This window comes from Camelus bactrianus, chromosome 32, assembly GCF_048773025.1.
Source record: "Camelus bactrianus isolate YW-2024 breed Bactrian camel chromosome 32, ASM4877302v1, whole genome shotgun sequence".
Lineage (NCBI taxonomy): Eukaryota > Metazoa > Chordata > Mammalia > Artiodactyla > Camelidae > Camelus > Camelus bactrianus.
The window spans coordinates 28,515,987-28,529,409 of NC_133570.1; positions in this window are offsets into that span (position 1 = coordinate 28,515,987).

The following is a 13,423-nucleotide window of genomic DNA, read 5'->3' on the forward strand; positions in this document are numbered from 1 at the left end:
CACAGGTGTTCCCTGGCAGGGAGAAGTCCGCTAATTACCTCCCCTGTCCATGGGGAGGCACTAGATGCTACCTGCGTTTCCAGCCAAACCCCCTCCTTTCCTCGCAGCCCGCACTGGGACGGACTGGGGGAAGACACTCGAAGGGCTCCTAGGAGATCCCGGGTGCTGCAGACAGAAGACGGAACCTCCCCACACTCAGAATTCCGGAACACGGGTGACAGTGTGGGTGAGGTTTAGGGCCGCACTCCACGCAGCTTCCTGGTGTCACAGGTGTTCCCTGGCAGGGAGAAGTCCGCTAATTACCTCCCCTGTCCATGGGGCGGCACTAGATGCTACCTGCTTTTCCAGCACAACCCCCTCCTTTCCCCGGCAGCCCGCACTGGGAGGGACTCTGGGAAGACACTCGAAGGGCTCCTAGGAGATCCCGGGTGCTGCAGACAGAAGACGGAACCTCCCCACAATCAGAATTCCAGAAAACGGCTGACTGTGTGGGGGAGGTTCGGGGCCGCCCTCCACGCAGCTGCCTGGTGTCACAGGTGTTCCCTGGCAGGGGGAAGTCCGCTAATTACCTCCCCTGTCCATGGGGAGGCACTAGATGCTACCTGCGTTTCCAGCCAAACCCCCTCCTTTCCTCGGCAGCCCGCACTGGGACGGACTGGGGGAAGACACTCGAAGGGCTCCTAGGAGATCCCGGGTGCTGCAGACAAAAGACGGAACCTCCCACACTCAGAATTCCGGAACACGGGTGACAGTGTGGGTGAGGTTTAGGGCCGCACTCCACGCAGCTTCCTGGTGTCACAGATGTTCCCTGGCAGGGAGAAGTCCGCTAATTACCTCCCCTGTCCATGGGGCGGCAATAGATGCTACCTGCTTTTCCAGCACAACCCCCTCCTTTCCCCGGCAGCCCGCACTGGGAGGGACTCTGGGAAGACACTCGAAGGGCTCCTAGGAGATCCCGGGTGCTGCAGACAGAAGACGGAACCTCCCCACAATCAGAATTCCAGAAAACGGCTGACTGTGTGGGGGAGGTTCGGGGCCGCCCTCCACGCAGCTGCCTGGTGTCACAGGTGTTCCCTGGCAGGGGGAAGTCCGCTAATTACCTCCCCTGTCCATGGGGAGGCACTAGATGCTACCTGCGTTTCCAGCCCAACCCCCGCCTTTCCCTGGCAGCCCGCACAGGGAGGGACTCGGGGAAGACACTCAAACGGCTCCTAGGAGATCCCGGGTGCTGCAGACAGAAGACGGAACCTCCCCACAATCAGAATTCCAGAACACGGCTGACTGTGTGGGGGAGGTTCGGGGCCGCCCTCCACGCAGGTGCCTGGTGTCACAGGTGTTCCCTGGCAGGGAGAAGTCCGCTAATTACCTTCCCTGTCCATGGGGAGGCACTAGATGCTACCTGCGTTTCCAGCCAAACCCCCTCCTTTCCTCGGCAGCCCGCACTGGGACGGACTGGGGGAAGACACTCGAAGGGCTCCTAGGAGATCCCGGGTGCTGCAGACAGAAGACGGAACCTCCCCACACTCAGAATTCTGGAACACGGGTGACAGTGTGGGTGAGGTTTAGGGCCGCACTCCACGCAGCTTCCTGGTGTCACAGGTGTTCCCTGGCAGGGAGAAGTCCGCTAATTACCTCCCCTGTCCATGGGGCGGCACTAGATGCTACCTGCTTTTCCAGCACAACCCCCTCCTTTCCCCGGCAGCCCGCACTGGGAGGGACTCGGGGAAGACACTCGAAGGGCTCCTAGGAGATCCCGGGTGCTGCAGACAGAAGACGGAACCTCCCCACAATCAGAATTCCAGAACACGGCTGACTGTGTGGGGGAGGTTCGGGGCCGCCCTCCACGCAGCTGCCTGGTGTCACAGGTGTTCCCTGGCAGGGAGAAGTCCGCTAATTACCTCCCCTGTCCATGGGGAGGCACTAGATGCTACCTGCGTTTCCAGCCCAACCCCCTCCTTTCCTCGGCAGCCCGCAAAGTGAGGGACTCTGGGAAGAAACTCGAAGGGCTCCTAGGAGATCCCGGGTGCTGCAGACAGAAGACGGAACCTCCCCACAATCAGAATTCCAGAACACGGCTGACTGTGTGGGGGAGGTTCGGGGCCGCCCTCCACGCAGCTGCCTGGTGTCACAGGTGTTCCCTGGCAGGGGGAAGTCCGCTAATTACCTCCCCTGTCCATGGGGAGTCACTAGATGCTACCTGCGTTTCCAGCCCAACCCCCGCCTTTCCCCGGCAGCCCGCACTGGGAGGGACTCGGGGAAGACACTCGAAGGGCTCCTAGGAGATCCCGGGTGCTGCAGACAGAAGACGGAACCTCCCCACACTCAGAATTCCGGAACACGGCTGACTGCGTGGGGGAGGTTCGGGGCCGCCCTCCACGCAGCTGCCTGGTGTCACAGGTGTTCCCTGGCAGGGGGAAGACCGCTAATTACCTCCCCTGTCCATGGGGAGGCACTAGATGCTACCTGCGTTTCCAGCCCAACCCCCTCCTTTCCTCGGCAGCCCGCCCTGGGACGGACTGGGGGAAGACACTCGAAGGGCTCCTAGGAGATCCCGGGTGCTGCAGACAGAGGACGGATCATCCCCACACTCAGAATCCCGGAACACGTCTGACTGTGTGGGTGAGGTTTAGGGCCGCCCTCCACGCATCTGCCTGGTGTCACAGGTGTTCCCTGGCAGGGAGAAGTCCGCTAATTACCTCCCCTGTCCATGGGGAGGCACAAGATGCTACCTGCTTTTCCAGCCCAACCCCCGCATTTCCCCGGCAGCCCGCACTGGGAGGGTCTCGGTGAAGACACTCGAAGGGCTCCTAGGAGATCCCGGGTGCTGCAGACAGAAGACGGAACCTCCGCACACTCAGAATTCCGGAACACGGCTGACTGTGTGGGGGAGGTTCGGGGCCGCACTCCACGCAGCTTCCTGGTGTCACAGGTGTTCCCTGGCAGGGGGAAGTCCGCTTATTACCTCCCATGTCCATGGGGAGGCACTAGATGCTACCTGCGTTTCCAGCCCAACCCCCGCCTTTCCCCGGCTGCCCTCACAGTGAGGGACTCTGGGAAGACACTCGAAGGGCTCCTAGGAGATCCCGGGTGCTGCAGACTGAAGACGGAACCTCCCCACACTCAGAATTCCGGAACACGGCTGACTGTGTGGGGGAGGTTCGGGGCCGCCCTCCACGCAGCTGCCTGGTGTCACAGGTGTTCCCTGGCAGGGGGAAGTCCGCTAATTACCTCCCCTGTCCATGGGGAGGCACATGATGCTACCTGCTATTCCAGCCCAACCTCCGCCATTCCCCGGCAGCCCGCACAGGGAGGGACTGGGGGAAGACACTCGAAGGGCTCCTAGGAGATCCCGGGTGCTGCAGACAGAAGACGGAACCTCCCCACAATCAGAATTCCAGAACACGGCTGACTGTGTGGGGGAGGTTCGGGGCCGCCCTCCACGCAGCTGCCTGGTGTCACAGGTGTTCCCTGGCAGGGAGAAGTCCGCTAATTACCTCCCCTGTCCATGGGGAGGCACTAGATGCTACCTGCGTTTCCAGACCAACCCCCTCCTTTCCTCGGCTGCCCGCACTGTGACGGACTGGGGGAAGACACTCGAAGGGCTCCTAGGAGATCCCGGGTGCTGCAGACAAAAGACGGATCATCCCCACACTCAGAATCCCAGAACACGTCTGACTGTGTGGGTGAGGTTTAGGGCCGCCCTCCACGCAGCTGCCTGGTGTCACAGGTGTTCCCTGGCAGGGAGAAGTCCGCTAATTACCTCCCATGTCCATGGGGAGGCACAAGATGCTACCTGCTTTTCCAGCCCAACCCCCGCATTTCCCCGGCAGCCCGCACTGGGAGGGTCTCGGGGAAGACACTCGAAGGGCTCCTAGGAGATCCCGGGTGCTGCAGACAGAAGACGGAACCTCCCCACACTCAGAATTCCGGAACACGGCTGACTGTGTGGGGGAGGTTCGGGGCCGCCCTCCACGCAGCTGCCTGGTGTCACAGGTGTTCCCTGGCAGGGAGAAGTCCGCTAATTACCTCCCCTGTCCATGGGGAGGCACTAGATGCTACCTGCTTTTCCAGCACAACCCCCTCTTTCCCCGGCAGCCCGCAAAGGGAGGGACTCTGGGAAGACACTCGAAGGGCTCCAAGGAGATCCCGGGTGCTGCAGACAGAAGACGGAACCTCCCCACAATCAGAATTCCAGAACACGGCTGACTGTGTGGGGGAGGTTCGGGGCCGCCCTCCACGCAGGTGCCTGTTGTCACAGGTGTTCCCTTGCAGGGAGAAGTCCGCTAATTACCTCCCCTGTCCATGGGGAGGCACTAGATGCTACCTGCGTTTCCAGCCAAACCCCCTCCTTTCCTCGGCAGCCCGCACTGGGACGGACTGGGGGAAGACACTCGAAGGGCTCCTAGGAGATCCCGGGTGCTGCAGACAGAAGACGGAACCTCCCCACACTCAGAATTCCGGAACACGGGTGACAGTGTGGGTGAGGTTTAGGGCCGCACTCCACGCAGCTTCCTGGTGTCACAGGTGTTCCCTGGCAGGGAGAAGTCCGCTAATTACCTCCCCTGTCCATGGGGCGGCACTAGATGCTACCTGCTTTTCCAGCACAACCCCCTCCTTTCCCCGGCAGCCCGCACTGGGAGGGACTCTGGGAAGACACTCGAAGGGCTCCTAGGAGATCCCGGGTGCTGCAGACAGAAGACGGAACCTCCCCACACTCAGAATTCCGGAACACGGCTGACTGCGTGGGGGAGGTTCGGGGCCGCCCTCCACGCAGCTGCCTGGTGTCACAGGTGTTCCCTGGCAGGGAGAAGTCCGCTAATTACCTCCCCTGTCCATGGGGAGGCACTAGATGCTATCTGCGTTTCCAGACCAACCCCCTCCTTTCCTCGGCAGCCCGCACTGGGACGGACTGGGGGAAGACACTCGAAGGGCTCCTAGGAGATTCCGGGTGCTGCAGACAAAAGACGGATCATCCCCACACTCAGAATCCCGGAACACGTCTGACTGTGTGGGTGAGGTTTAGGGCCGCCCTCCACGCAGCTGCCTGGTGTCACAGGTGTTCCCTGGCAGGGAGAAGTCCGCTAATTACCTCCCCTGTCCATGGGGAGGCACAAGATGCTACCTGATTTTCCAGCCCAACCCCCGCATATCCCCGGCAGCCCGCACTGGGAGGGTCTCGGGGAAGACACTCGAAGGGCTCCTAGGAGATCCCGGGTGCTGCAGACAGAAGACGGAACCTCCCCACACTCAGAATTCCGGAACACGGCTGACTGTGTGGGGGAGGTTCGGGGCCGCCCTCCACGCAGCTGCCTGGTGTCACAGGTGTTCCCTGGCAGGGAGAAGTCCGCTAATTACCTCCCCTGTCCATGGGGAGGCACTAGATGCTACCTGCTTTTCCAGCACAACCCCCTCCTTTCCCCGGCAGCCCGCACTGGGAGGGACTCGGGGAAGACACTCGAAGGGCTCCTAGGAGATCCCGGGTGCTGCAGACAGAAGACGGAACCTCCCCACAATCAGAATTCCAGAACACGGCTGACTGTGTGGGGGAGGTTCGGGGCCGCCCTCCACGCAGCTGCCTGGTGTCACAGGTGTTCCCTGGCAGGGAGAAGTCCGCTAATTACCTCCCCTGTCCATGGGGAGGCACTAGATGCTACCTGCGTTTCCAGCCCAACCCCCTCCTTTCCTCGGCAGCCCGCAAAGTGAGGGACTCTGGGAAGAAACTCGAAGGGCTCCTAGGAGATCCCGGGTGCTGCAGACAGAAGACGGAACCTCCCCACAATCAGAATTCCAGAACACGGCTGACTGTGTGGGGGAGGTTCGGGGCCGCCCTCCACGCAGCTGCCTGGTGTCACAGGTGTTCCCTGGCAGGGGGAAGTCCGCTAATTACCTCCCCTGTCCATGGGGAGTCACTAGATGCTACCTGCGTTTCCAGCCCAACCCCCGCCATTCCCCGGCAGCCCGCACTGGGAGGGACTCGGGGAAGACACTCGAAGGGCTCCTAGGAGATCCCGGGTGCTGCAGACAGAAGACGGATCCTCCCCACACTCAGAATTCCGGAACACGGCTGACTGCGTGGGGGACGTTCGGGGCCGCCCTCCACGCAGCTGCCTGGTGTCACAGGTGTTCCCTGGCAGGGGGAAGACCGCTAATTACCTCCCCTGTCCATGGGGAGGCACTAGATGCTACCTGCGTTTCCAGCCCAACCCCCTCCTTTCCTCGGCAGCCCGCCCTGGGACGGACTGGGGGAAGACACTCGAAGGGCTCCTAGGAGATCCCGGGTGCTGCAGACAGAGGACGGATCATCCCCACACTCAGAATCCCGGAACACGTCTGACTGTGTGGGTGAGGTTTAGGGCCGCCCTCCACGCATCTGCCTGGTGTCACAGGTGTTCCCTGGCAGGGAGAAGTCCGCTAATTACCTCCCCTGTCCATGGGGAGGCACAAGATGCTACCTGCTTTTCCAGCCCAACCCCCGCATTTCCCCGGCAGCCCGCACTGGGAGGGTCTCGGTGAAGACACTCGAAGGGCTCCTAGGAGATCCCGGGTGCTGCAGACAGAAGACGGAACCTCCGCACACTCAGAATTCCGGAACACGGCTGACTGTGTGGGGGAGGTTCGGGGCCGCACTCCACGCAGCTTCCTGGTGTCACAGGTGTTCCCTGGCAGGGGGAAGTCCGCTTATTACCTCCCATGTCCATGGGGAGGCACTAGATGCTACCTGCGTTTCCAGCCCAACCCCCGCCTTTCCCCGGCTGCCCTCACAGTGAGGGACTCTGGGAAGACACTCGAAGGGCTCCTAGGAGATCCCGGGTGCTGCAGACTGAAGACGGAACCTCCCCACACTCAGAATTCCGGAACACGGCTGACTGTGTGGGGGAGGTTCGGGGCCGCCCTCCACGCAGCTGCCTGGTGTCACAGGTGTTCCCTGGCAGGGGGAAGTCCGCTAATTACCTCCCCTGTCCATGGGGAGGCACATGATGCTACCTGCTATTCCAGCCCAACCTCCGCCATTCCCCGGCAGCCCGCACAGGGAGGGACTGGGGGAAGACACTCGAAGGGCTCCTAGGAGATCCCGGGTGCTGCAGACAGAAGACGGAACCTCCCCACAATCAGAATTCCAGAACACGGCTGACTGTGTGGGGGAGGTTCGGGGCCGCCCTCCACGCAGCTGCCTGGTGTCACAGGTGTTCCCTGGCAGGGAGAAGTCCGCTAATTACCTCCCCTGTCCATGGGGAGGCACTAGATGCTACCTGCGTTTCCAGACCAACCCCCTCCTTTCCTCGGCTGCCCGCACTGGGACGGACTGGGGGAAGACACTCGAAGGGCTCCTAGGAGATCCCGGGTGCTGCAGACAAAAGACGGATCATCCCCACACTCAGAATCCCAGAACACGTCTGACTGTGTGGGTGAGGTTTAGGGCCGCCCTCCACGCAGCTGCCTGGTGTCACAGGTGTTCCCTGGCAGGGAGAAGTCCGCTAATTACCTCCCATGTCCATGGGGAGGCACAAGATGCTACCTGCTTTTCCAGCCCAACCCCCGCATTTCCCCGGCAGCCCGCACTGGGAGGGTCTCGGGGAAGACACTCGAAGGGCTCCTAGGAGATCCCGGGTGCTGCAGACAGAAGACGGAACCTCCCCACACTCAGAATTCCGGAACACGGCTGACTGTGTGGGGGAGGTTCGGGGCCGCCCTCCACGCAGCTGCCTGGTGTCACAGGTGTTCCCTGGCAGGGAGAAGTCCGCTAATTACCTCCCCTGTCCATGGGGAGGCACTAGATGCTACCTGCTTTTCCAGCACAACCCCCTCTTTCCCCGGCAGCCCGCAAAGGGAGGGACTCTGGGAAGACACTCGAAGGGCTCCAAGGAGATCCCGGGTGCTGCAGACAGAAGACGGAACCTCCTCACAATCAGAATTCCAGAACACGGCTGACTGTGTGGGGGAGGTTCGGGGCCGCCCTCCACGCAGGTGCCTGTTGTCACAGGTGTTCCCTTGCAGGGAGAAGTCCGCTAATTACCTCCCCTGTCCATGGGGAGGCACTAGATGCTACCTGCGTTTCCAGCCAAACCCCCTCCTTTCCTCGGCAGCCCGCACTGGGACGGACTGGGGGAAGACACTCGAAGGGCTCCTAGGAGATCCCGGGTGCTGCAGACAGAAGACGGAACCTCCCCACACTCAGAATTCCGGAACACGGGTGACAGTGTGGGTGAGGTTTAGGGCCGCACTCCACGCAGCTTCCTGGTGTCACAGGTGTTCCCTGGCAGGGAGAAGTCCGCTAATTACCTCCCCTGTCCATGGGGCGGCACTAGATGCTACCTGCTTTTCCAGCACAACCCCCTCCTTTCCCCGGCAGCCCGCACTGGGAGGGACTCTGGGAAGACACTCGAAGGGCTCCTAGGAGATCCCGGGTGCTGCAGACAGAAGACGGAACCTCCCCACAATCAGAATTCCAGAAAACGGCTGACTGTGTGGGGGAGGTTCGGGGCCGCCCTCCACGCAGCTGCCTGGTGTCACAGGTGTTCCCTGGCAGGGGGAAGTCCGCTAATTACCTCCCCTGTCCATGGGGAGGCACTAGATGCTACCTGCGTTTCCAGCCCAACCCCCGCCTTTCCCCGGCAGCCCGCACTGGGAGGGACTCGGGGAAGACACTCGAAGGGCTCCTAGGAGATCCCGGGTGCTGCAGACAGAAGACGGAACCTCCCCACACTCAGAATTCCGGAACACGGCTGACTGTGTGGGGGAGGTTCGGGGCCGCCCTCCACGCAGCTGCCTGGTGTCACAGGTGTTCCCTGGCAGGGAGAAGTCCGCTAATTACCTCCCCTGTCCATGGGGAGGCACTAGATGCTACCTGCTTTTCCAGCACAACCCCCTCCTTTCCCCGGCAGCCCGCAAAGGGAGGGACTCTGGGAAGACACTCGAAGGGCTCCAAGGAGATCCCGGGTGCTGCAGACAGAAGACGGAACCTCCCCACAATCAGAATTCCAGAACACGGCTGACTGTGTGGGGGAGGTTCGGGGCCGCCCTCCACGCAGCTGCCTGGTGTCACAGGTGTTCCCTGGCAGGGGGAAGTCCGCTAATTACCTCCCCTGTCCATGGGGAGGCACTAGATGCTACCTGCGTTTCCAGCCCAACCCCCGCCTTTCCCCGGCAGCCCGCACTGGGAGGGACTCGGGGAAGACACTCGAAGGGCTCCTAGGAGATCCCGGGTGCTGCAGACAGAAGACGGAACCTCCCCACACTCAGAATTCCGGAACACGGGTGACAGTGTGGGTGAGGTTTAGGGCCGCACTCCACGCAGCTTCCTGGTGTCACAGGTGTTCCCTGGCAGGGAGAAGTCCGCTAATTACCTCCCCTGTCCATGGGGCGGCACTAGATGCTACCTGCTTTTCCAGCACAACCCCCTCCTTTCCCCGGCAGCGCGCACTGGGAGGGACACTGGGAAGACACTCGAAGGGCTCCTAGGAGATCCCGGGTGCTGCAGATAGAAGACGGAACCTCCCCACAATCAGAATTCCAGAAAACGGCTGACTGTGTGGGGGAGGTTCGGGGCCGCCCTCCACGCAGCTGCCTGGTGTCACAGGTGTTCCCTGGCAGGGGGAAGTCCGCTAATTACCTCCCCTGTCCATGGGGAGGCACTAGATGCTACCTGCGTTTCCAGCCAAACCCCCTCCTTTCCTCGGCAGCCCGCACTGGGACGGACTGGGGGGAGACACTCGAAGGGCTCCTAGGAGATCCCGGGTGCTGCAGACAGAAGACGGAACCTCCCCACACTCAGAATTCCGGAACACGGGTGACAGTGTGGGTGAGGTTTAGGGCCGCACTCCACGCAGCTTCCTGGTGTCACAGGTGTTCCCTGGCAGGGAGAAGACCGCTAATTACCTCCCCTGTCCATGGGGCGGCACTAGATGCTACCTGCTTTTCCAGCACAACCCCCTCCTTTCCCCGGCAGCCCGCACTGGGAGGGACTCTGGGAAGACACTCGAAGGGCTCCTAGGAGATCCCGGGTGCTGCAGACAGAAGACGGAACCTCCCCACAATCAGAATTCCAGAAAACGGCTGACTGTGTGGGGGAGGTTCGGGGCCGCCCTCCACGCAGCTGCCTGGTGTCACAGGTGTTCCCTGGCAGGGGGAAGTCCGCTAATTACCTCCCCTGTCCATGGGGAGGCACTAGATGCTACCTGCGTTTCCAGCCCAACCCCCGCCTTTCCCTGGCAGCCCGCACAGGGAGGGACTCGGGGAAGACACTCGAACGGCTCCTAGGAGATCCCGGGTGCTGCAGACAGAAGACGGAACCTCCCCACAATCAGAATTCCAGAACACGGCTGACTGTGTGGGGGAGGTTCGGGGCCGCCCTCCACGCAGGTGCCTGGTGTCACAGGTGTTCCCTGGCAGGGAGAAGTCCGCTAATTACCTCCCCTGTCCATGGGGAGGCACTAGATGCTACCTGCGTTTCCAGCCAAACCCCCTCCTTTCCTCGGCAGCCCGCACTGGGACGGACTGGGGGAAGACACTCGAAGGGCTCCTAGGAGATCCCGGGTGCTGCAGACAGAAGACGGAACCTCCCCACACTCAGAATCCCGGAACACGGGTGACAGTGTGGGTGAGGTTTAGGGCCGCACTCCACGCAGCTTCCTGGTGTCACAGGTGTTCCCTGGCAGGGAGAAGTCCGCTAATTACCTCCCCTGTCCATGGGGCGGCACTAGATGCTACCTGCTTTTCCAGCACAACCCCCTCCTTTCCCCGGCAGCCCGCACTGGGAGGGACTCTGGGAAGACACTCGAAGGGCTCCTAGGAGATCCCGGGTGCTGCAGACAGAAGACGGAACCTCCCCACAATCAGAATTCCAGAAAACGGCTGACTGTGTGGGGGAGGTTCGGGGCCGCCCTCCACGCAGCTGCCTGGTGTCACAGGTGTTCCCTGGCAGGGGGAAGTCCGCTAATTACCTCCCCTGTCCATGGGGAGGCACTAGATGCTACCTGCGTTTCCAGCCCAACCCCCGCCTTTCCCTGGCAGCCCGCACTGGGAGGGACTCGGGGAAGACACTCGAAGGGCTCCTAGGAGATCCCGGGTGCTGCAGACAGAAGACGGAACCTCCCCACACTCAGAATTCCGGAACACGGCTGACTGCGTGGGGGAGGTTCGGGGCCGCACTCCACGCAGCTGCCTGGTGTCACAGGTGTTCCCTGGCAGGGAGAAGTCCGCTAATTACCTCCCCTGTCCATGGGGAGGCACTAGATGCTATCTGCGTTTCCAGACCAACCCCCTCCTTTCCTCGGCAGCCCGCACTGGAACGGACTGGGGGAAGACACTCGAAGGGCTCCTAGGAGATCCCGGGTGCTGCAGACAAAAGACGGATCATCCCCACACTCAGAATCCCGGAACACGTCTGACTGTGTGGGTGAGGTTTAGGGCCGCCCTCCACGCAGCTGCCTGGTGTCACAGGTGTTCCCTGGCAGGGAGAAGTCCGCTAATTACCTCCCCTGTCCATGGGGAGGCACAAGATGCTACCTGATTTTCCAGCCCAACCCCCGCATATCCCAGGCAGCCCGCACTGGGAGGGTCTCGGGGAAGACACTCGAAGGGCTCCTAGGAGATCCCGGGTGCTGCAGACAGAAGACGGAACCTCCCCACACTCAGAATTCCGGAACACGGCTGACTGTGTGGGGGAGGTTCGGGGCCGCCCTCCACGCAGCTGCCTGGTGTCACAGGTGTTCCCTGGCAGGGAGAAGTCCGCTAATTACCTCCCCTGTCCATGGGGAGGCACTAGATGCTACCTGCTTTTCCAGCACAACCCCCTCCTTTCCCCGGCAGCCCGCAAAGGGAGGGACTCTGGGAAGACACTCGAAGGGCTCCAAGGAGATCCCGGGTTCTGCAGACAGAAGACGGATCCTCCCCACAATCAGAATTCCAGAACACGGCTGACTGTGTGGGGGAGGTTCGGGGCCGCCCTCCACGCAGCTGCCTGGTGTCACAGGTGTTCCCTGGCAGGGAGAAGTCCGCTAATTACCTCCCCTGTCCATGGGGAGGCACTAGATGCTACCTGCGTTTCCAGCCAAACCCCCTCCTTTCCTCGGCAGCCCGCACTGGGACGGACTGGGGAAGACACTCGAAGGGCTCCTAGGAGATCCCGGGTGCTGCAGACAGAAGACGGAACCTCCCCACACTCAGAATTCCGGAACACGGGTGACAGTGTGGGTGAGGTTTAGGGCCGCACTCCACGCAGCTTCCTGGTGTCACAGGTGTTCCCTGGCAGGGAGAAGTCCGCTAATTACCTCCCCTGTCCATGGGGCGGCACTAGATGCTACCTGCGTTTCCAGCACAACCCCCTCCTTTCCGCGGCAGCCCGCACTGTGAGGGACTCTGGGAAGACACTCGAAGGGCTCCTAGGAGATCCCGGGTGCTGCAGACAGAAGACGGAACCTCCCCAAAATCAGAATTCCAGAAAACGGCTGACTGTGTGGGGGAGGTTCGGGGCCGTCCTCCACGCAGCTGCCTGATGTCACAGGTGTTCCCTGGCAGGGAGAAGTCCGCTAATTACCTCCCCTGTCCATGGGGAGGCACTAGATGCTACCTGCGTTTCCAACCCAACCCCCTCCTTTCCTCGGCAGCCCGCAAAGTGAGGGACTCTGGGAAGACAATCTAAGGGCTCCTAGGAGATCCCGGGTGCTGCAGATAGAAGACTTAACCTCCCCACACTCAGAATTCCGGAACACGGGTGACAGTGTGGGTGAGGTTTAGGGCCGCACTCCACGCAGCTTCCTGGTGTCACAGGTGTTCCCTGGCAGGGAGAAGTCCGCTAATTACCTCCCCTGTCCATGGGGCGGCACTAGATGCTACCTGCTTTTCCAGCACAACCCCCTCCTTTCCCCGGCAGCCCGCACTGGGAGGGACTCTGGGAAGACACTCGAAGGGCTCCTAGGAGATCCCGGGTGCTGCAGACAGAAGAGGGAACCTCCCCACAATCAGAATTCCAGAACACGGCTGACTGTGTGGGGGAGGTTCGGGGCCGCCCTCCACGCAGCTGCCTGGTGTCACAGGTGTTCCCTGGCTGGGAGAAGTCCGCTAATTACCTCCCCTGTCCATGGGGAGGCACTAGATGCTACCTGCGTTTCCAACCCAACCCCCTCCTTTCCTCGGCAGCCCGCAAAGTGAGGGACTCTGGGAAGAAACTCGAAGGGCTCCTAGGAGATCCCAGGTGCTGCAGACAGAAGACGGAACCTCCCCAAAATCGGAATTCCAGAACACGGCTGACTGTGTGGGGGAGGTTCGGGGCCGCCCTCCACGCAGCTGCCTGGTGTCACAGGTGTTCCCTGGCAGGGGGAAGTCCGCTAATTACCTCCCCTGTCCATGGGGAGGCACTAGATGCTACCTGCCTTTCCAGCCCAACCCCCGCCTTTCCCTGGCAGCCCGCAGTGGGAGGGACTCG